Source organism: Mustela nivalis (genome assembly GCF_964662115.1).
Source record: "Mustela nivalis genome assembly, chromosome: 18".
Classification (NCBI taxonomy): domain Eukaryota; kingdom Metazoa; phylum Chordata; class Mammalia; order Carnivora; family Mustelidae; genus Mustela; species Mustela nivalis.
Genome location: NC_139037.1, coordinates 2,241,215 through 2,262,156, shown reverse-complemented (window position 1 = coordinate 2,262,156; position 20,942 = coordinate 2,241,215). Strand labels below are relative to the sequence as shown.

General features: G+C 60.1%; 1 protein-coding gene across 5 annotated transcripts in view; it reads right to left on the bottom strand.

Annotated features, from left to right (window-relative positions):
• The window catches only part of LOC309853521 (uncharacterized protein), a 450,528-nt gene that overhangs the window by 238,608 nt on the left and 190,978 nt on the right, over nucleotides 1-20,942 (bottom strand). The window contains exon 3 of one of the 5 annotated variants that reach the window (XR_014305781.1): nucleotides 8,491-8,701. The exons of the other annotated variants lie outside the window; for them this stretch is intronic. The gene's annotated coding sequence lies outside the window, so the exon portion shown is untranslated. Of the gene's footprint in view, nucleotides 1-8,490; nucleotides 8,702-20,942 lie in introns of those variants that run through there. 5 annotated transcript variants of the gene reach the window in all.

The following is a 20,942-nucleotide window of genomic DNA, read 5'->3' as shown; positions in this document are numbered from 1 at the left end:
CTGGGAGTGTTTATGGAGCACAAGGAGGCCCAGTAGGGTCAAAGAGATGATGACGCAAGATGATGTGGGGCCTGGGAGGCTCAGGGAGGGTTTTGGAATTTTCTCAAACTATGCACAGAAGCTGCTGGAAGGTTTCCGGCAATAAGCGATGGAGTTGGATTTCCCTTTAAGGGGCTCCCTCTGGACGGTGAGTGGACAGTAGAGTCCAAGCAGAACAAGCAGGGAGCTGGGCGGTGTCCTGAGCAGGCAGAAGCAAGGCCCACGATTCTGTTCTGGGTGGAACTTGAATCGTGCTCTCGACCGGCTCCCTCATCTGTGTAAGGTAAGGGGAGACACCCCCAGACCACACTCGGCCCCTGAGGAGCCGTGCAGAATGCAGAACCGCTCCCCGGTGCCCACGTGTCCCAGAAGGAACAGGACAGCACAGTCATCAGCTCACCCGAAAGCAGCGACATCCGGAGCACCATCGCACGTGGGAAGTTTGGCCAAGAACGGGGTTTCTCTCCCTCAACACCTCTGACGTTGGGACTGGATGGTTCCTTGTGGTGGGGCCATCCTGGGCCCCGTCGGGTGCTGACAGCCTCCCTGGCCTGCCCCCGCGAGGTACCAGAGTCACCCCTCCACTGACACCAGCTCACGTCGCCCGCACACATCGCCCACCGTCCCCTGTGGGTGCACGCAGGCCAGGTGAGAACCTCTGTCCCAGGGGATGGCCAGCATGGTCTCACCTGGCACGGGGCTCCCGGCTCCTGCAGACCCGTGCCAGCCCTCAGATCTCCCACGGGCATGGAGACAAGAGTGCCTCCCCCGCTGCGGCGGGGCTAGAAGGCGCTGTGTGACCGAGCCCCTGCTCAGATCCTGGAAGCTACCGGACCCTGGCTTCTCCCACAGAGCCCACCGTCCCTGGACCCCAGAGGGGTCCCCTCCTCTTCCTCGTCTGTTCCCAGCAAGCCCCAGAACCTCGGCAGGCTACCTGCCCCGTGACCCCAGCTTCTTGGCCCTAAGGCGGAAACAGTGATAAAATGACCAGGTGCATGTGCCATCGTCCACAGCCTCAGTCCCGGACCCCCGTGCCTCCCAGCTCTGGCCTTCTGTCTCTACCCCCGCCACGCCCCTGTCTGCAGCCACTCTTGGTACACCCCTGCCCACCCCTGCCACGTTTGGTGCCCTGGGTGGGCGGGTGCAAAGGGAGGCCAGGGGACCGCCTGGTAGCGTGTGACCGGCTGCCAGCCAGGACAGGTTTCCGGAACGCCGGCTGCCCTGGTGCGTGATGGGCTTTGAGGGCCTGCCAGAAATGATAGCCAGGCCCTGTGTGCTTTGTCTTATCTGAGTGTTTTGCACCAGTATTACCTCCTGCCCCCTCTGTCCCCCTGTGGTGGCTATCAGCAGGCAGCCACAGCAGCTGTCCCGCAGGGTGAAGCCCGCGGCGACCTTTCCCACGCCCATCTGTCTGCACCCGAGATCAAGGCCCTCCACTTCCACGCACACCCTGCCAGAGGGCCGGCCCCAAAACGGGGAGCCTGGAAAAGAAACCTGGTGGGGGTCCGTGTGGAGTCCAGGGCCGAAGCCACGGGCGAGATTTCCAGGCTGGTTTCCTGCACGTGTTTGGTTTGCACGTCCCACCCCGGAGGGCGTGAGGCAGGACCGTCTCCGTTCTCTCTACGTGGGAGAGGAAGCTCAGAGAAGCAGGTTCTCTTACTCAGGGCAGCAGAGCCAGCCAGGCCCATCCAGCTCCACAGCCTGCCCCCCACCCAAACAACACAGCCTGGGAAAACCAAGCCTGTGGGCGCTGGGCTGGGAGGCGGTCCTGGGACAGACGGTGGGGGTGTGGGAGTCTTCCTGCGGCGGGCTCAGGAACGGCTCAGAACGGAGCACGCCCACGGCCCGGTCCCAGCTCTGCCGTGGACCGGCTGCGTGGCCTGTGCCTTGGTTTCCGCACGGGTAAAACAGGCACAAAAGAGCACCAACCAGTGAGGGGCCTGGCGATTCGACGGAGTGGCAAATGTCGGCTTGCGGCTCCACGGAGGTGGGCCCGGCTGTCCCCTCGCTGCTCTCCCCAAATTTATGTTTCAGATCAGCCCCAGCCCCGTCTCCACTCACGACCGCCCCCCTCCGTGGACGCACGACAGCTCACTCCAAGACCCGTCCGAGCCACGGCTGAGGTGAGGTGGGTGCGAGCGAGAGCAAACCATGGGAGTTAGCAAGGAGGAGGGAAAGCGGCGTGCGAGCCCGGGCACCCACAGCTGGGCACCCACAGCTAGGCCCCAGCCCATGCTCTGGGATCTGTCTTTCCACTCATTTGGGGCAATAATGCCATTCTCATCCTGCTCCCCGTAAAAGAACTTACTGGCTTCTATAACAAAACAGCCAACCCAGGGGGGGTCTGGGGCTTCAGGCATGGCTTGCTCCAGGCCTCCAACAGTGTCTCTAGAAACTGACTTCCGTCTCTATTTCTGGGCTCCACCACAGGCTCGGGGATATGATGTGGATCATGTAGGTGGGGCTACGGGGCATTTTTCAGCCTATTACACACACACATTTCGGGGTGTAGAAAAATGCTCTGTGACTGGTGCAGACTAGTACTCCTAAGGACAAAGCTGACATTTGACTTTGGCCCTCTGGTTTATGAAACCCTGTGCCCAGAAAATTTTATTTAACAAATAACAGTAAATGCTACTGATGGAGTGCTTACTACTCCCCGTCTGGGATCCACTCTGAAACTCTTCCTTGCCTTCCAAGGGGAGGGCTACACACCCTCTTTGCTCACCAGGAAATCACAGCCCAGAGACTGACTTCATTTGCCCAAAGGCAGAGCAGGGGTTCAGCCAAATGCCTCTGACTCCAGAGCCTGTGCCCTTTTCACCACATCCTGTGGTCTTCGTCATTCGAAAACCCATCACTGGACGATGAGCTGGCTTTGGGGCTAAGTATTAGTAAACCCGACGGCTACGATGGTCCGGGGCGCGGCTCACACTCACGCGCTCACCGATTCCACACACCAGAAAGCATCTTTTTGGGGAGCCGGATGCAGGGGTGGTGTGGAGGAGGAAAGTCACTTCCCCCTGCCCTCGAGGAGCTTGGAATCTGCAACCCACGTCGGAATGCGCATAAAAATCCTGCTCTGAGGAGGACCCTGAAGTTCAGAGAGGACCCCAGCTGGTGAACAAGGGAGCCAGGATGTGCCAGCCCCGCACCTCGTCCCCCTTCCAAGTTCGGTAGCTGTGTTCTTGTGCTAAAATGCTGTGGATTACCACTGACCCCGAAAAGACGAGGCCCCCAGACGAGCTGTGTGAACTTGGGACAGGTAATGAGCCTCTCAGGACCCCTTCCCCTGTGCTACAGACAGAGGGCAGACCTGTCAGACAGTCACAGCAGGCAACGGACTAACGACCCTGAAACGCCCTGAGCATGAGGCTCCCACATCCGACCGCTGCTGAAACCACGTCAGGCTGGTGGGTTCTCCTCTCCCCTGTGGTCCGTGCTTCGGTTCTGGACCCGTGCTCAGAGCTCTCCTGGCAACCGGCAGCCCCCACAGCTTCCTCCACCCGGATTCCAGCCCAGCAGGGAAGAGGGAGCGTTTCCACGCCAGTGTTCTCTGGGCAGCCTGCGGGCGTCTTCTGGCAGGGCTGTCCCCAGTCACCCGGGCCCTGCTCACCCTTGAACCAGGCAGGCTGGCCGGGGCAGGCTGGATGGCGGAGCCCTGGGTCGTGTGCCGCTGGCTCCGTCCCGAACGGGCACAGGGAAGGAGGGACACACCCAGGCACGTCCACGGCACCCACACTGCACCCACACGGGAGGGCTCCACGGTTCCGGGCTCAGAGCACACGCCGCCATCACCAGGAGCTCGCAGAAATGCCGGAGCCTCCGGGCGAGACGGGGTAAGTCCAACCTGCTGGGAGGGGCCCAGACATCCGTGTGCCGTGCCACACCCGTAGGTGCTGCCGGGCACCAATACCAAAAACTTGCTTACTTAACCAAGGTGTTGTTTTTTTTTTTTTAAATTTTAATTTTATTTTTTTATCTTTGAAAGGCTGACAGCCACAGGCAGAGCCTCGTTTGATGGTGTCTGGAGTCTTCGAAGCTTGATTCCCCCATGATCTCCAGAATGTTCTCCTGCAGACAGGCCTCAAGAACTGGCCGGGAGGTACAAGCAGGCACCGCGGCTGCTCTGGTGTCCCCGTGGCCGAATAGCCTCCTCTCTCGGGGGGAAGGTCGTCCCCTTCCACCCAGCGCGTGACCTCGGGAGGGACGCATGTGGGGCGATGGGGGAATAAGGGGGCGCCCGCCCAGGCAGCCAGGCCAGCCAGTCAACCCTGGTGGTCAGGGGGGCGACAGACGTTGCAGCTGTGATGCCCGCACGTCCTCAAGTTCCATGTTCAGCAAGCAGAGTCTTAGCCTGACAGGGCGGCGCTACGTAAGGGCCAGAGACGGGGGCTTCCACGGGCTTCTGTGTTCTCACGGTTCTCCCTGCCGTGTTTCTCCCACTTTGTACAAGGACACTGACCGCCTTGTACGGGACCCCAGCTGACCCTGGCCCCCTCCCTGCGGCTTCACCTCCCAGGGCCGTCCCGTTAGAGGCTGGGCCTTCAACACGGAAACTTGCCGGGGATGGGGCTCGGTCCGTAGGAAAGTGCTTGTCCCCATATCACTGATACAGGCCCAGAATGTTCTAGGGGGAAAGAGGACACATCAGAAATTCTGCAAGACAAGGATCTGGACATGGGAGCAGACCGCCGTGTCGTGGAGTGAAATGGCGTGAAGGGTGACAGGCGTGGGGTCCCGGCCGGCCTCCTCATGCTTCTCCATTCAACGGACTCATTCGGATGTCCACGGAGGCGCCCACCAAGCCACCGGCCCCCCTGAAAATTCTTTATCCGCTTGCGACGGACAGAGCAGAGAGCCAGACAGGGTAAATTACTCGGAGCCTTCCGATGACCCAGCTGGAGTCACCCTTGTCAGCCCGCGGGGTTGGATGACTGACGGGCACACACGCGGTTCCGTCCATCACGAGGGCCTGAGTCGGGAGGGACAGGCCAGCAGGAGAGCCGCAACAGATGTGGGGGGGGAGAGCCGGGCCCCCCACGCAGCCGGGCCAGGCGCGCCCTCCGCCCCCGTGTCGTCCGGGCGGTCTTCACGGACGGGACAAGGTCAGGCACTCCCTTCTTCAAAATAAGCCACCAAATGCCTACATGTTACTGTAACGTCCGGTGGTTATAATAAATAAATTCTACGTTTGCAGGAAGAGAGAAAATGGACTTTCTCAGTATCTGCGTATGTGGGAGCAGCTCCTCTCGTTTTCGTGAGGGGCCGAACGCCGCCCCCACTCGGACGACCCCGTGGCGGCACCTGCTCGTTGTCCGTGGGGACTCCGGCGCTCGGGAGGGCCGCAGCCGGGAAACCCGGAGCACGTTAGCACCGTCTGCTCACTCTGTTCTAAGAAACATGTCTAACGCCTTCCCAGCGGTTTCCACACCACAACATCGAAATTAGGAGCCAATGTTTACTTTTGGGTCACGAGGACAATCCCTGGCGGCGCGGGGCCTGCGCGGTTCCCAGAGAGAGCCCAGCGCTTCCTTCCTTCAAGATCTCTGCACGGAGGGCGCCGGCGGTCGTGGGCGGGCAAGACACTGAGGCTCGGGCCTCCGCGGAGACACCCTCGAGCCGCAGACCTCGCGGACGTCGGAGCTGGCGGGAGCCCTCAGGACGCACCGCAGAGGCGCGGCACCGCGGGATCATCGGCACACGCGGCGGGACGCGCCTCGCGTCTGCACCAGCTCCAGGGAGCTCCGGCCCGGGGGTTTCAGACAGCTTCGAAGGGATGTGGCTGGGCATCGGGGGTCACGGAGCCGAGCCGGGTCCAGCTCTTGTCTCGAGACAGGGAACGCGAGCGCCCACGGAGGGCGGCTGGCGGCCGGGGCCGCGCGGTGAGGAGCGGAGCCGGGGTTGGGCCGTGCAGCAGGGCCTCGGTTCCCACACCCCCGAGGCTTCAAGCACCGAGACCGTGTTAGTGGGTGGAATCATGCCCCCCCAGAAGACACTGCCGAGTCCTAAGCCCTGGCACCTGTGAGCGTGACCCCCGCGGAAATCGGGCCTGTAGAGGTGCGATCGGTCATGAGCCCTAGATCCACGACGCCTGGTGTCCTTCTAGGCAGAGGAGGATCTGAGACGCAGACGCAGAGGTGAAGGCTAGGCGGGCGTGGGGGCCGACCCTGGGGGACGTGGCCACAATCCAGGAAACCCCTGGGAGCCGGAGAGGCCGGAAGGATCTGGGACTTTCCCAGAAGCAGAGCAGACAGCATGAGGAGGCGTCAGCCCAGCCGCACGTTGGGGAAGTTTCCACGGCAGGTCTGGCTCCGAGGGCCGTTTCCCCGCAGCCCTGGGCAGGCCGGGCCACGCCCCCGGACCGCAGGCCTCCCACCTCCCTCCGCAGCCCCATCCACCGAGGCTTGACCCATTCCCGCTGCAGCCGGGAGACCCGTCCGGTCCAGAAGGGCCACATTCCGTCTTCCCGCCCCTTGTCCTCCGCTGGGACTCCTGACTCCAGACAGAGTCCCCACCTCCACCGAGGGGCAAAGGCTCACCGGAACCGGCCCCACCTGAAGCACATGGACTGTCACAGGCCAGGCCGCGCCCACAGCTACGGTCCCACCACGGGCTGGCAGGGAACCAATACGGGCACCGGCCAAGAGTGTGTGTCAGCGTCGCCCGTCGGCGCCCAAACGTGGCCTCTGCCGCTGCCCGGGGCGGACACGCAGAGCTCCCCAGCTCTTGCAGCCACACGTCCTGCTCCTCAGCGGAGAACGTCACATGTAGCTCTCGTGGACGGTGCTGGGAGTAAACACCACGGCGTTGTCACAAGGGGAGCGCGCCACCAAACGCGACCGTCACGGAGGGCTTTGCCGGCTCAGGCCATCCGCTGCCGGGGCCCAGCTGTTTGGCAGCCGGTAGGTGGTTTCAGCTGAGGGCTGAGGGCCTCTGGAGGCCCAGCGGAAGTAGGAAGCGGGCTAGCACGAGAGGCCCCAGAAGGGACCCTGGGATGTGCCGCTGCTGGAGGCAAGCAATCCTCTCCGGGGCGGCTCCCCGTGGCGGAGCCCAGCGGACAAGGGAGCATGCCGGGGGCGACGTCTGCGTCCAGGGACGGGGACAGGGAGCAGAAAGGGGGTGGAGGTCCGGCTCGCTCCTGTCCTGCCCCCTGACAGTCTCCAGAAGCTCCTTGGAACCCCCAGGCCCACACCCATGGCCCCGGTACACCCTTCAGGGCCGCTCTGGTCGGGTCTCTGCGCACCAGGCCAGCTTCATTCCTCGCCAGGCCGCCCCCGTCCCCACCTCCAAGTGTACAGCCCAGCCGGGCCGGCCTGGTTTTAATCCTCTTAGTGACTGACGGGTGGACGGATGGATGGAGGGAAGGAAGGAACGGACGGACGGACGGACGGACGGACGGATGGAGGAGGAGGGAGGGAGGGGGAGGGCCAACGAAGGGATGACGGGTGAGTGCAGGGGTGCGTGAGTAAATGAGTGAGTGCAGGGGTGCGTGAGTCAATGAGTGAGTGCAGGGGTGCGTGAGTCAATGAGTGAGTGCAGGGGTGCGTGAGTCAATGAGTGAGTGCAGGGGTGCGTGAGTGAATGAGTGAGTGCAGGGGTGCGTGAGTCAATGAGTGAGTGCAGGGGTGCGTGAGTCAATGAGTGAGTGCAGGGGTGCGTGAGTCAATGAGTGAGTGCAGGGGTGCGTGAGTCAATGAGTGAGTGCAGGGGTGCGTGAGTGAATGAGTGAGTGCAGGGGTGCGTGAGTCAATGAGTGAGTGCAGGGGTGCGTGAGTAAATGAGTGAAGGAACAAATGAACACAGGCCCGGCCCTGTGACACAGACAGTGTCTTCCCTCCGTCCTCAGCACTGTCCTTTCCCTCCTCTGGCTACGTGCATCACACGCGTCCCCCTAGGTGGTGCCCCAAGCTCAGATGGACTTGATGCGAGCGTGGCCTGGGGCGGGGTTAGGCAGGAGAGAGCTCAAGACTCACTCCTGGAAAACTTACCTGCAGAACTGATTTCTCTACAGTAAGTTCTATCCTGTCTTGTGTTTTTAATCCTTTCACATATTAATTGTGAAATTGCAAACACTTACAAATTACAAAAATTGTGAAATGCACAAACACTGGAGGCGTGTTAAAAAGATCGGTCGAGGGGTGTCCGGGGGGCTCCGTCGCTGAGCATCTGCCTTCGGCTCAGGTCATGATCCTGGGGTGCTGGGATCGAGCCCCACATCGGGCTCCCTGCTCGGAGGGAAGCCTGTTTCTCCCTCTCACGCTCCCCCTGCTTGTGTTTCCTTCTCGCTGTCTCTCTCTGTCAAATTAATAAATAAATAAAATCTTTAAAAATAGAGAGAGATCAGTCAATGTCAGGTTCTGCTACGCCCGTGTCCTGCTCTGGTGTTAATGTGGGGCCCCCACAGGGACCCTCTTCCCAGACAAATGCCGAGAGAGGGATGACAGACCTTGGCTTGCTTCCCGTGCTTCAGAACTTTCCTCAATCGTCAGCACAACAGCTTCACTGGGGATCTGTGCGGACTTCGAAGGGACGCTGCGTGAAGCCTCTCGGTGTGTGGTTTACGTATTTCTCTGCTCCCGAGGAGTCATCCAGGGTTGCACGGCTACTGGGTCACCGAGCCAACATTCGATCCCGGGTGTGCTAAAAATACTTTCTCCTCCTACAAAAGAGCGGTGTCCTCAGAGGCTGACCCCTTCATGAGAGGAAGCTTGGATTTAAGATACAGATCAACGCTTTCGGAATCCGAGTGACCCAGGCCTCCCCTCTGAGTGGGGCCAGCAAGTCTGTTCCCGCGTCCCGAGGTGGTGAAAAGTTCAGCGTCGGAGCCTCTGCAATCTGACTTCCTGAGCTCGAACCCAGCCCTGCAACCTGGGAGAGCGACCCTGGGCAGCCTCGCTCCCCGACCCGCGTGCGGCCGCTCCCGCACGAACACGTTTTTGGAGCAGTGGCATAGCCTGCGGAGGCAGGTCCCGCGTGTGCCCCAAGGCCCAGCAGTCCCACCAGCCTGTGTCCGCGTGTCCCCCAGAACCGGGGCAGGCCTGCCCGTGAGACCCCGCCCGACTGCCCGAACCCGACGCACAGGGAGGTGACGCGTCTGCTGTGCGGCGGCCGCCGGGGGAGACCCCGCGGTGTCATCGATTCCCAAACAACGCAGGCGGCTTCCACGAGCAGCCCCGGCAGCAGAGCCCCGCGCGAGTGTGTCTGCAGTGCGGCTCACTTACACTACGTTCACAAGGGGCAGGAACCCTGGAGCTGGGACTTCGGGAGAGCAACCATCTGGGGCTGGGGGGGCCTCTGGGGCTCATGACACTCCCTGTCTGGACCACGAGTGTGCTCCGCGCGTGAACGTGGCTGTGCAGGTCTAGACGGGAAGATGTACTGATCCTACAGATGTAGACACGATAAAACTCGAATGAAGCGTGAATTCTACCTGCAAATTCCTCACTCAACACCGCCCCTGCCCCCAGGTAAGCCGTCGGGAGCGCCGGTCCCCAGCGCTTCCCCCGGCTACACTAGCGCACACACGTTCACACCAAAGGAAGACATCCTCTGGGTCTCCGGGGCTGGTGCGTTCCACGTGGGCCGTCACCGCGGGAGCCACGCAGTCCGCCCAGGGCGGGCCCACCAGCCGCGACACGGTTTCACGCCGCGCGCCTCCACTGCAGTCCCTCTCCTCTCCCGCGCCCGGGGTGGAGGCGCGGGGCTGTGAGGACGGCAGGTGGGCAGGCGGGACCCTGAGCAGAGGTGAGCCAGGCCGAGCATCGAGCCGCAGCAGCACGGCCTGAGGGAAACCCTTCTGAAGGTCTGGAGGAGCTAAAGGCATAGCCGGAATCTGGGTACCGAGGCACCCCTCCGGGAGGCTGGGGAAAGTTGCACGAGGGAGGCCCAGTGCTTACAGAACAGTGTGCAGTGATGTCTAAAGTGTGAGGTGGGGGCCATCCAGAAGCCCAGGGTGCAGAGGACAGGTGCAGGAGCTCAGAGGCGAGGCTGGGGAGCACAGCCATGCGGGACTTCCTGAAGTACGAGCTGGGGCTCGAGCAGAGCCTGGTGGGGTCAGGTAGGGAACAGAATTGCTCTCAGAGGGTTGAGGGGCTCCAAGTTAACCCTTCTGACTCCCAGCCTACCCACCTGATGGCCCTTTATGGGGTTTCTGGGGCTCCAGGGAGCAGTCTGTAAAGCTCCAGGAGATGTGGGCCACGGTACCCAGATATTTGTCAGACACCAGTCTAGACAATGAATGCTGAAATCAACAGAGTGAGTAAAGCAGATTGCTCTCCATCACGTAGGTGAGCCTCATCTAATCAGGTGATGTCCTTCATAGAGAAAAGACTCACTTTCCCCAAGCAAGAGGGAATTGTGCCACTGACAGCCTTCACACTCAAGCTGTAGCAAGAGCTCTTCCCTGGGTCTCCAGTCTGCTGGCCCGCCCTGCAGACTGCAGACTTGGCCAGCCTCCACAATCACATGAGCCAACTCCTTTGAATGAATGAACGAAACTTAGAGATGAATTTAGAGATAGAACTTCCCAAGCATTTGTTGCCAATGTAGATAGAGGCAGAAGAGAGGGTCTGCCACCAGCAGAAAGCCAGCTGGACTGGGACAGCTGCAGGGTTGGACACTGTGTAAGAAGCAGGTGCACCAAATCTCCATGACATCCTGTGACTGGACAGCCCTGGACACTCACTGTCACAAGTGACACCCGCTTGCCAGCGGGGCCCTGGGAGCTGACCACACCTGGCACAGGTGCAAGAGGCTCTTGGTGCACAGGTGCAGACACATGGCTGGCAGTCCCCCTTCAGGTGTGAACAGCGCCCAGGGGGGTGCTTCTCTGTTTCCCCGCGGCGCCTGCTCAGTCTAGGACACGCTGTTCCTCCGCGGCCTTCAGCTCGGTGTCCCGTTCCTACTTTCCAGTACACCAGGCTAGTTCATTTCTTTGAGATGCACTGTAAATAAGCCTATTTGTGACAACCACGGGATTTAATATTATAAGGGCCGCACAAAAAAAAGCCTAACGCTGCTCCTGGCAAAGAAAAGTGAATTTTTTAAAAATATGTTTCCCTTAGACGTTTCTCAGAATGAAATGTTTCGAGTCGAGCAATGACTACAGCTCCCGCCCACAAACAAAGTGCTTTAACGTCTTGGCATGCTTTGTACAGCAGCACCGGGGACGCTTCTCACAGTTGTGCTGCGGAACAAAAGGAGCCGACACAGAGGAGAGCCCTCTGCACGGCCCCAGGACGGGCGCTTGGAGCCCTGAGAGTCAGCGGGAGAATCAGAGAGAAGCTTCCCCGCGGAGGAAAGGGCTGGTGCTGACCGGAGGGGCACAGGGGCTGCCGGGGGCAGCAGTAGACCAGGCAGATGTTGGTCTCCGTGATGCTCATGTGGGTGCGTGCGCGCGGGAGAAACCCAGAGCAGAACACGGAGACGGGCGCTCCTCCCGGAATGCACTGACGTCAGTAGAAAATACGCAAAACGGCCTGATCCTAGAATCGAGTCTAGGGAGCAGTGGGTTTAAATGTTTTTACAATGGCTGGGGGGAAACGCGTGTCCGCGGCTCTGAGCTCGGAAGATCTCCGTTCAGAAACCTCATGCCATCCCTGTCTCCCCCTGCCCCACTGGCTCCCCGCACGGCCTGCCACGTACCAGTGCACCTGACGGGCCTGGCTCTTGGATACGCCACACGATTTTACTTCCTCCAGCCGGGAACCGCGAGTTAAGAATTACTGAGGGCTCCCTGGGCACCCGACATTACGAATGCCACTTTGTTTTTTATCCCCCTTTCATTGGTGGGGAAATTGAGGCACAGGCATGGTAAGCAATTTGCTCCAGGCCACGGAGCTAGTGAGGGGCGGAGCTGGGCTCTGAGCCATGCCCTCAGCCCTGTCCCGTGGTGCGGGATGCCTGGCTGGGGAACTTGACCATAATAGCCAGTCGTGAATTTTCTGGCGACAGACCGATAGGGATGTTGCTGGGGAGCAAAATCCATCTCTTTTACGACTGTCCTGACATGTTTATAGATCCGTGCGTTTGATGGGGGAGGGGAGGAGAGAGGGCCCTCCCACCCACCCCAACCACTACGCAGGGCTGCATCCAGCCCCTGCAGAAGAATGAGGACCACTGCCCATTTTGCATGACTTCTACCAAAGAAGGTTCCAGAGTTGATCTTCCCTGCATCAGCCGCCCGGACCCCAGCTGATTTTAAAGCGTTGTCTGGAAAGCAACGCAGACGTTGGCAGGGAATTTGACGTTTGCGTCTCAAAACCTCCTTGTTCAGACACCCATGGCCCTGACCTTGTTCCTGCACCACTCTGTGGCTTCTGACGGGGTGCCCCCTCACCACGGCACACAAGACGGGGAAGGCCCCAGGGCCAGAGAAAGGACAGAGTGCCGTCTGCCACCCAGAGTCCAGGGACCCAGCACCTGACGCTCTCCCCGTGGGGTAACTCCCCACCATCCACATTCATGGAGCACGGTGTGGACTCGGGGGCAGCGTCCCAAAGGCACTACGGCTTCTGTTCTCCCAGTTTACTTCCTCCGGGGGCACAGGATGAATCCCTCTTCTCCCCGCGGGACAGAAAACATCCCGGAGGCAGCTCAGAAGACAGCCTTCTCGTCGTGCGGAAGTAGAGCCCAGGGTCAGGGGTCTGGGTGTGCCCTCTGAAGGAGGGGGCAGAGGACTGCGGTTCAAGGCTCATCCTCTGTGCTGAGCTGCCTGTCTTCGTGGGTGGCACCTAGACCGGGCAAGCTACTTATACAAGCGGAGGGACACCGGCTGCCTATGGAACCCGTCGAGGGAAGGGGCAGGCACCAAGACCGTGATGGCCAGCAGGACCTCGCCCGAGACAGCGGGCCACGGCCGCTCCCCACAAAAGCCAGACCATGTAAGCTGCTCCGTGGAGAGGCGCCCTCTGCCAAGACGCAATGATCACCCGTAATTATTATGCAAGCTTCTCATCACTGCATGCTGGCTAATTAGCTACAAATTGCTCTGGCAGTAAATCACCTCGGGCAGAAAGCGCTCCTTCCCTCGGAATGTGGGCGGGTTCCTGAGGGGGAGGCAGGCAGTGCTGCCCCGCAGAGGTGGCCTGACTGAGGAGTCTCTGGGCAGAGAGGGTCGGGGATGGATGGCAGCCCCAGGCCAAACTGCCGCACGCCGTCGGGACGGAGGAACAGGGTGTGCGCTCCCGGACGGGCCCCAGCTCTGGTCGGGCTCCACAGAACCTCCTCCGCGCCTGCCTGTTCTTGCCCCCCGGGGAAGGGCTGCCGCTACCCCAGCTCCCGGCACCCGCAGCACCGGAAAGCCGGACCCCGACTCGAAATCTGCCTGCTCACGCGCGCTGGCGAGCTGCAGAGAGCCCCGTTGCGCCCAACCCTGTCTTCTGGGGTCCTGCTGCTAATTTTTAAAGAAGACATTAATTAAAAAACAAGTGTCCTCTCCGGGGCGCCCACACCAGCGGAGCCTTTGCCTCCGTGGAAAGCGGCGGGACCTCGCGCTGGATGCAAGCTCCATGGGGCGGGGCCACACACGCCCCTGCTCCAGAGCAGTGTCAGGCACACAGTAGGTGCTCAATAGATGTGCGCAGCAAGAAGGGCTTGGGCAGGACAAACCAGCTGCCACCCTGAGGCACTGAGGTTTGGTCTCGCAGGCACCGACTTCAAGCAAACCAGGCCCGTCCCGCACACACAAGGAAGATCTCACTCCTTCCGTGCTCACTGACACGGCTCGGCTGGCACGCGTGGGACAGTGCCGACCGGCCGCCGTGCCAGAGCCCTCGGATGGAAGGTGGCGCCCACGGTGGTCAGGGGACAGCGGGCGGGTGGCCACGCATGGCTACAACGTGGAGTGGCCCCCGCCCGGCCTTCTGGAGACCAGCAGGCTTGAACTTCTGAACCTGAGTTTTGCTGAACTCCCAGGCTCGGGCTGTAGGGAGGGGGGGCTGGACCCTCCCAGGGCCCTGGGGCTCGCTCTCCGCCAAGGACGCTGGGGGCCCCTGGTCCCGGGTGAAGCTGGGTGAGGGGCTTCCTCAGCGGCCCCCTACTGACTCAGACTCTGTTTAAGCTGCCGCCCCATGATGGCTGCTCGCAAGTCCTAGAGCAGAGTGTCCTCTGAGCACCGGCACCCATGCTACACGTGTGGTTCTGTACAAACCACAAAGCGACGGGAAATCTGCGCGTGAGGCCCCGAGTGTGGGTGTTGTTCTTACACTCATTTTACAGATGGGGACATGGAGAAACCCCAGGAGAGGACAGGCGCCGTCTGCTACACACCCCTCCCTGAGCCTCGGCTCCCACACCAGGAAAATGGAACTGTGAGGGCAGCTGTGCTGAGGCGGCCTCCCTGGGGGCGGGGAGGCCGAGGGCACTGACAGCCCTTCCTGGCCGGACTATATCCGTGTCGAGGACCCTCAGTGGTGCAGCCGGGACCAAGGCCACAGCAGCCGCTTAAGGAGCCACCATCCAGGAGCCAATACAGCAGAAACCCTTGCTACAGCGCCCAGTGCTCCAGGGTCCGGGGTTCTAACGCGCCGAGCGGACTCGTATCCTGGGGCCGCATGAGCATGAGCTCACAGGACCCGCACACCTGTGCCCTGTGGGGATGGGGACAGGCGCCTGGGAGGGATGGCTGCCCTTGGCTCTGTTCATGGACGGCCGGATCCCGGGGCTCACGCTACGAGCTGTCTCTCTCCTGCTGCGTAACGTGTGCTGCTGATGGTGCTGGAGGCAGCGACGGTGCCCACCTCACCCTCCGGCTCAAATCACAGCTTTCAAGTCCCTTGAAGTGGCCGCTCCTGGCTCAGCCCTCTGGACGCCCCTAGCGTTTGTTACGTGGATGCTCCCCGCGCTGGGACGGCCCGGCCTCAGTCCAGCTCCCCGCCGAGAAAGCAGCCCGGCCTGGCCGTCCCCGTCTTGCTCCTCCTCCGGCCTACCCAAGCCTCCTTCGTGTTGCTGGCGGGGGTCGGCTCCAAGAGCTCCCATTTTAGAGGTCAGACTGCAAAGAAGCTTCCCTTAGGGCCCCCCCGGGACGCGTGCGGGCTGACGGGTTTAAGTTCCACTTTGGCCTGGTGACTGTTTCACCGAGCTAAGGCTCGGTCTCCTCCATTAGGAAGTAGGAAGAGAACATTATAGGATTAATGCATCCATGGGGATGAACGGTGTCTCCCCAAAGCTCACATCTACCCAGCATCTCAGAACGTGGCCTTATTTGGAAATAGGATCCTTGCAGATGCAATTAGTTAAGCTAAAGTCGCAGTGGATGACCCGGGTGCTAATCTAATGACTGGTGTCCCTAAAAGAGGCCGTATGAAGACAGAGAGGGGGTTGAGGCCCTGTGACCATGGAAGCGGAGGGGAGGACACCGGAGGCCACTAGAAACCCCCCCACACACTGTGACTGGGGGCGTGTGGCCTCCAGGACTGGTGGGCACAGCACCTCTGCACCCCAGACTGCAATAGCGGGCTGCGGCAGCCCTGGGAGGCAGAGAGGGGCCTCAGCACACTGCTCTCAGGGCGGGGAGGGCGGCTCTAACCTAGCGCCCGCCTGCATTGCCAACACCACGGTGGTAACCACCACTTTCTGGGAGACACAGCAGGACCTGAGTATGGGCCACCTTGGCAAGACATCCAAAGGCACCAAATGAGATAGGAGAGGCCTGTGGTTTCGGGACCGTCCCCTCTGCGCGAGCCCTGGTGGAGGCTGTGCCCACAGACCTCCCCCTTTGCAGTGACCACAGCTGCCCCAGAGCCCCCAACCAGGCAGAGCCCCCAAAAGTGGAGCAGACTGTGGGATGCTGCCTTTGTCTGCCTGTTTAGGGAACAGGACCTCGTCTGCCCCCTGGAACCCAAATACAGATGTGTGGGGTCAGAGGCCGGGGCTAATTAGCTTAGGAAGGCCACGTACACTTGACCGGAGCCATGAAGGTCATCGGGAGACCCCAAGATGCCCCTGTGCTATTTTTAGCCTTGGGGGCCCTGTGATTAGACCACAAGGTCAGCGTGGCCCGGGATGGCTGGGTGGGCGCTCCGCTGAAGAAGACGGAGGGGAAGGAACGAGAGGGTGTCCAGGCCAGTGATGAAGGGTGCCCCGGAAGACACCAGCCAGCCCGCCGGGCCTGCGTGACAGTCACAGGGCCAGTGCTCCCTGGGACTTTTCACTCGCACTCTCTGTTCAGGTTCATAGCAGCCCTGTGGGCGTCGGCTCCCTCTCGATGCTGGGGAAACTGAGGCAGGGAGTGACGAATGTCCCATACACGAGCCCGTGATATCCCAACGAGACCCCGCAGACCCTCTGTACCGTAGGAGTCATGTCTGAGGGTTTCGCAGGGTAGAAAAACACATGCTTTCATGCAGGATTAGGGGGTGCACGGACGTTCCCAGACGGGAGCTCCGGGGCAGGCAGGAGAGAGGTGAACCCCACTCCACCACTCCCGGCGTGAGCTCAGAGCCGGGCTTCTGTGTGCGGGGCCTCAGGGCCTCTGCTGTAAAATGCAGATTCCTGCCCCGAGGATCAGAGGGAGAGGGGCCGCATCCGGTGAGCTTAGCGCGTCTCCCCAAGAGGTCAGGGCTATACCAGGCCTCCTGTGACACCACAGCCACCCCAGCTTAAGGCAGCAGAGGCCAGCGACAGAGGAGGAAGCCTTGCAGGGCTGCCCTGGGGCAGGGGTGGCCCCCCAGGGCCCAGGAATGGGGGAAGCCAAGGAGGAAAGGGGGACGAGGTAGGCCAGCCGGGCCGGCTCCAAGGCTGCGGCGTCCCGAGTGTGGGGCCCCAGGCGTGGCTGGGACGCTGAGCGCAGGGAGACGGGAGATTGATGGGGCTCTGATTACAGGGAGATAGGGCTCTCCACCGGCTTCCAGGGGCCCCCTTTGTGGGATTAGTATTTATTACGCCCTGAATTAGCTTGCAAGAGGGTCGGCTTCTGTGGAGACGGTCAGCAGAGCCTCGAAGCATAATGTTCCTTTTACTGCCCCATAAACCCAGCCGAGGCTCCCTCCTCTTCCTCCTGCCCTCTCTCAGTCCCGTCCTTTTACGCCTTTTAAACCTTTAATCAGAGGCTAATTGGGCAGAAGAATAACAAATCCTTTTCAGCTCTGCCCTTCCAGAAGCCCCGCCTGGAGGTGGCTGAGGGAGCAAAGCCCTACAAAAGACGCGTACAGCCAGGAGGGCGGAACCTCACGCGTGTCCTAGGAAATACAGAATACCTAATACCACTGCTCAAACAAGCGGCAGAGAGCAGTCTCAGAGGAGGTGATTGCTGCTGCACGCTCCTCTAGGGGAAGCCATTTTAACCTCACCCCGAGCTGTGCAGTGCACAACCTGGGCAGCCACGCTACAGCAACCAGGTAAAATAGAAATGCGAAGACACACAGTCAAGGCCAGCAGTGGCATCTTAAAGGAAACTTGTTTTCTTCTGAGCTTCCCCTGCATTTTCTAACCATTCTTCTGTAGTGAAGAGGCTTAGAAAAGCAGGCCCAGTTCCAAGTGCTTGGTAGGTATTCACTCTGCTCACAGGCACAATAATCCTAAAAGCCAGGTCTTATCATTAATCGCCATCTTACAGATGAGGCACTGAGGTGTCACGTGACGGACAGTGGATGGCCAAGCTGGCCACTCTGATTCTGTCCTCCCAATTACGAACACCACATAGATCGCCTCTTACTGCTCCATTCCCAAATGATGTCAACTGCATTTAAGTGAACCGGCCACATGTCACATCTAGCCCTTCAGTGGCCACCCTCTCCCTTTCTCCAGGTACCTGCTTTTCCTTCACTCAAACCCTCTGCTTCCCACCACACAGCTCTCTGACAGACAGACTTGGTCCTTATCAGTCATTTACACTCTAGCAAGAAGTTTAGACCATACATAGCCCCGCAGGGACCTCACTTCTAACTGAATGGTGAAATTCCTCCCTGGGACCAGTACACGAGCAAAAGAGGATCCGGAATGGGAATAGGGAATTCTGCTACAGATCCGGAAATCAAAATGGCTAGGCATTCCTGAACAGAACCTGACGGGCTAACTTCTAGGAACCGAAGGGTGTTAGTGATTGTTTAATGACGATTCTAGCTATGGGAAAAACGAGGGAGGAAAGCAATTTCTGCAAAGCACACAGGAAGACCATTTACAACCAAAACGGTGAGTCTCACTCAAAGATTATCTTCAGACCTGGCTTCACGTGAGAGAACATAGGCGTCCGACAAGCCCCCTCCTCAGACTGACCCGAGCCCTGAGACAACAACACCGGCTGTGGCTTAGCAAACCCCTGTGAGTCACCAGGCCCCGTGCCGACTGTAAAACTCACCGCAGTTAACCTGCTAGCCCGTAAGGTAGCCAGAGGTTTGGCAGACGCTGGGCTAAGGACACTGGGACAGAGTCTGTGTTTGTTTGTTTTAACGGCAGGCTTTTCAGAGCCTTGACAGTGTTTACGTGTGCTGTGACTCTCCACAAAATAGACAGGATTGCTGACTTCCCTTGTCGCCTGGGCAAAGAAACCCCTTTTTGCGGAGCCCGTCCTGGAACACGGTCCGGTTCTAGATCAGAACCACATCGACCGTCCAAGAGCTCTGCCAGTTTGGCGTGTATGCAGATGCCCTGTAAGTGGTCCCAGCGGTGAGGGCCCGAATTCCAGGACAGGCAGGCGGGGTCACCCTGCCTCTGTCCGGCATCACACAGACGCGTGTGGGGCTCCTTCTAGCAGAGGCCACGGAGCCCATCACCAGCGCGTCTTGTAGGCGAGCGAGATGAAACCGTGTGCTAGACACGGTCAGTGGCACAATCAAGCTTCTCTTTGTCTCGGACACAAGAAGACCACGCTTCTCAGCCCTCCTGCCACCGGGGAGCATGGTATGTGCCTGGTTCTTCAGCCTGGGAGCCAAAGGGACACGGGTAAGTCCCGGGCCGGGTGGGTAAGGAGAGGTGAGGCCCCCACGTGCTAACGTGAAAGCCTCACGTTGAGACGATGGGGCAGCAGGATGGAACAGCCCAGGCCCTGGACCACTGCATGGAGGGCAGCTGCCCCAGAAGCTCACGGGGACCCCCAGGGGAGCGGCATGAGCTCGAGCTCGCCACCTGCCGCCTGACCGAGGTCGGGAGCTGTGTGTTACCGCAGAGCAGCTCAGCAGAGCCTGGTGGCCCAGAGAGCACCCAGCAAAGATCAGTGAACCAGACACGAATCCCTCCTTGGGGCACAGCGCTCAGAAGAGGAGGCTCGACTTGAGACACGGGCCTGGACCCAGCTCTCGTGAGGTTGTCAGACAGTCCTGGGAAGTCCGAGCCTCCCGCTGCCCCAAGTGGCCTCAATCACACACCTTCCACCTGCCCCCTCTCCCTCACTCCCACGCCCCTGACCACCCCAGTAAAGTCCAGCTCCAGAGTGCAGCTTAGGGGGACCCCAGATAAGACCAGGAAGGTATTACCGGAATCAGAAGGGGAAGGTTTTATTTTGTTTTGTTTTACAATTCTTTTTTTAAGATTTTATTTATTTGACAGATGGAGATCACTAGTAGACAGAGAGGCAGGCAGAGAGAGAGGGGGAAGCAGGCTCCCCGCTGAGCAGAGAGCCCGATGCGGGGCTCGATCCCAGGACCCTGGGATCATGACCTGAGCCGAAGGCAGAGGCTTTAACCCTCTGAGCCACCCAGGCGCCCTAGGGGAAGGTTTTGTAACAGACTCAGGGAATAAAACATTGAAAAGCAAACACTGCTCCACAGAGAAGTGACAGCAAAGGCGGCTGACGATGAAAGCCGCTGGCCAGGACCCCCGGCCCCTTCATCGTTTCCTCTAAGCTTCCCCACAAATACCTTTAATTACTTCCTTGATTCTACACATTTGGAAACTGAGGCTCAGAAAGGTACCCTCTGTGCTCTGAACGGGGTGACTTCCCATCCACCCAAAATATGTTCTGGGAGAAGAAGCAACAGGAGAGAAAAGGTGACTCTCCGTTCAGCCCACTCCAAGAAGGCTTCCTGGAGGAAGTGGACAGTTTTGGACATGGAACCCTTTATCGGGAACCAACACAAATGCGCAACATCATGATAACTGTTGTGACTATCCTCATCCCAGTGAAAAGCCTGATGCCTGGGGTGTTCCGTCAGTCCCAGATCGTTTGTTAGAGCCAGGAGTCTCTAAGTGCTCCTTTCCTGAGCTTGGAGGGCCTGGGCTCCCGTGCACGGTCAGGAGACAGTACCCAGCACAGGCCGTGGCTAGGAGAAGCTCAGCAGCAGTGGACAGAGAGGGACAGCCATCTGATCTCTGGGGCCACACGGACAGCCAGCCTGGACAGGCACGTCCCACCCCGTGGCATTTGCACAAGGTGGGCTGACGCGTCTGTCACGGAACAAGTCGGTAGACGGCAGCGTCTCAGCAGCCGTGGGGGCACAGGATCTCAGCCTCGCGTCCAGCTGCAGACTGTCTCCCCAGCAGGCGGTGTCCTCCTGCCCCTCTCGTCCTGCCCGTCCCGCGCCCAGGTATGGACCATCCGAGACCGTTTCACTCCCAGATGGAGTTATAAACCAGTTCTTTACGGGGACGGTGACCACGACCCCGCCTCGCTGGCCAAGAGTGAAGACAAAGGCCTGGCCCCAGGCAGAGGCGGCAGGACCACAATATTTGTTCAGCGGGTCGGTGCCGCCGAGCTCCTGCGAGAGCCCCATGTCAGGGAGAGCCGGTCCTTTGAACCGTCCCACGCTTTGTTATCCTAAGAGGCTTGACGATAAGCCCACCCAGCACAACGGATTCTCAGCTCGGGCCATATGGACTCCATTAATCGGCCCTCACACCTTTAAGAGCTCCGCAGCTCCCGCGGCCGCCAGCTCCAGGCAGGGCAAGAGCCCCAGGGTTAATTTTCTTAAATGGATTTTAGTCAGGCGTAGCCGGGCCTCTCCGGAGTGCATGAAGTTGACAACCGC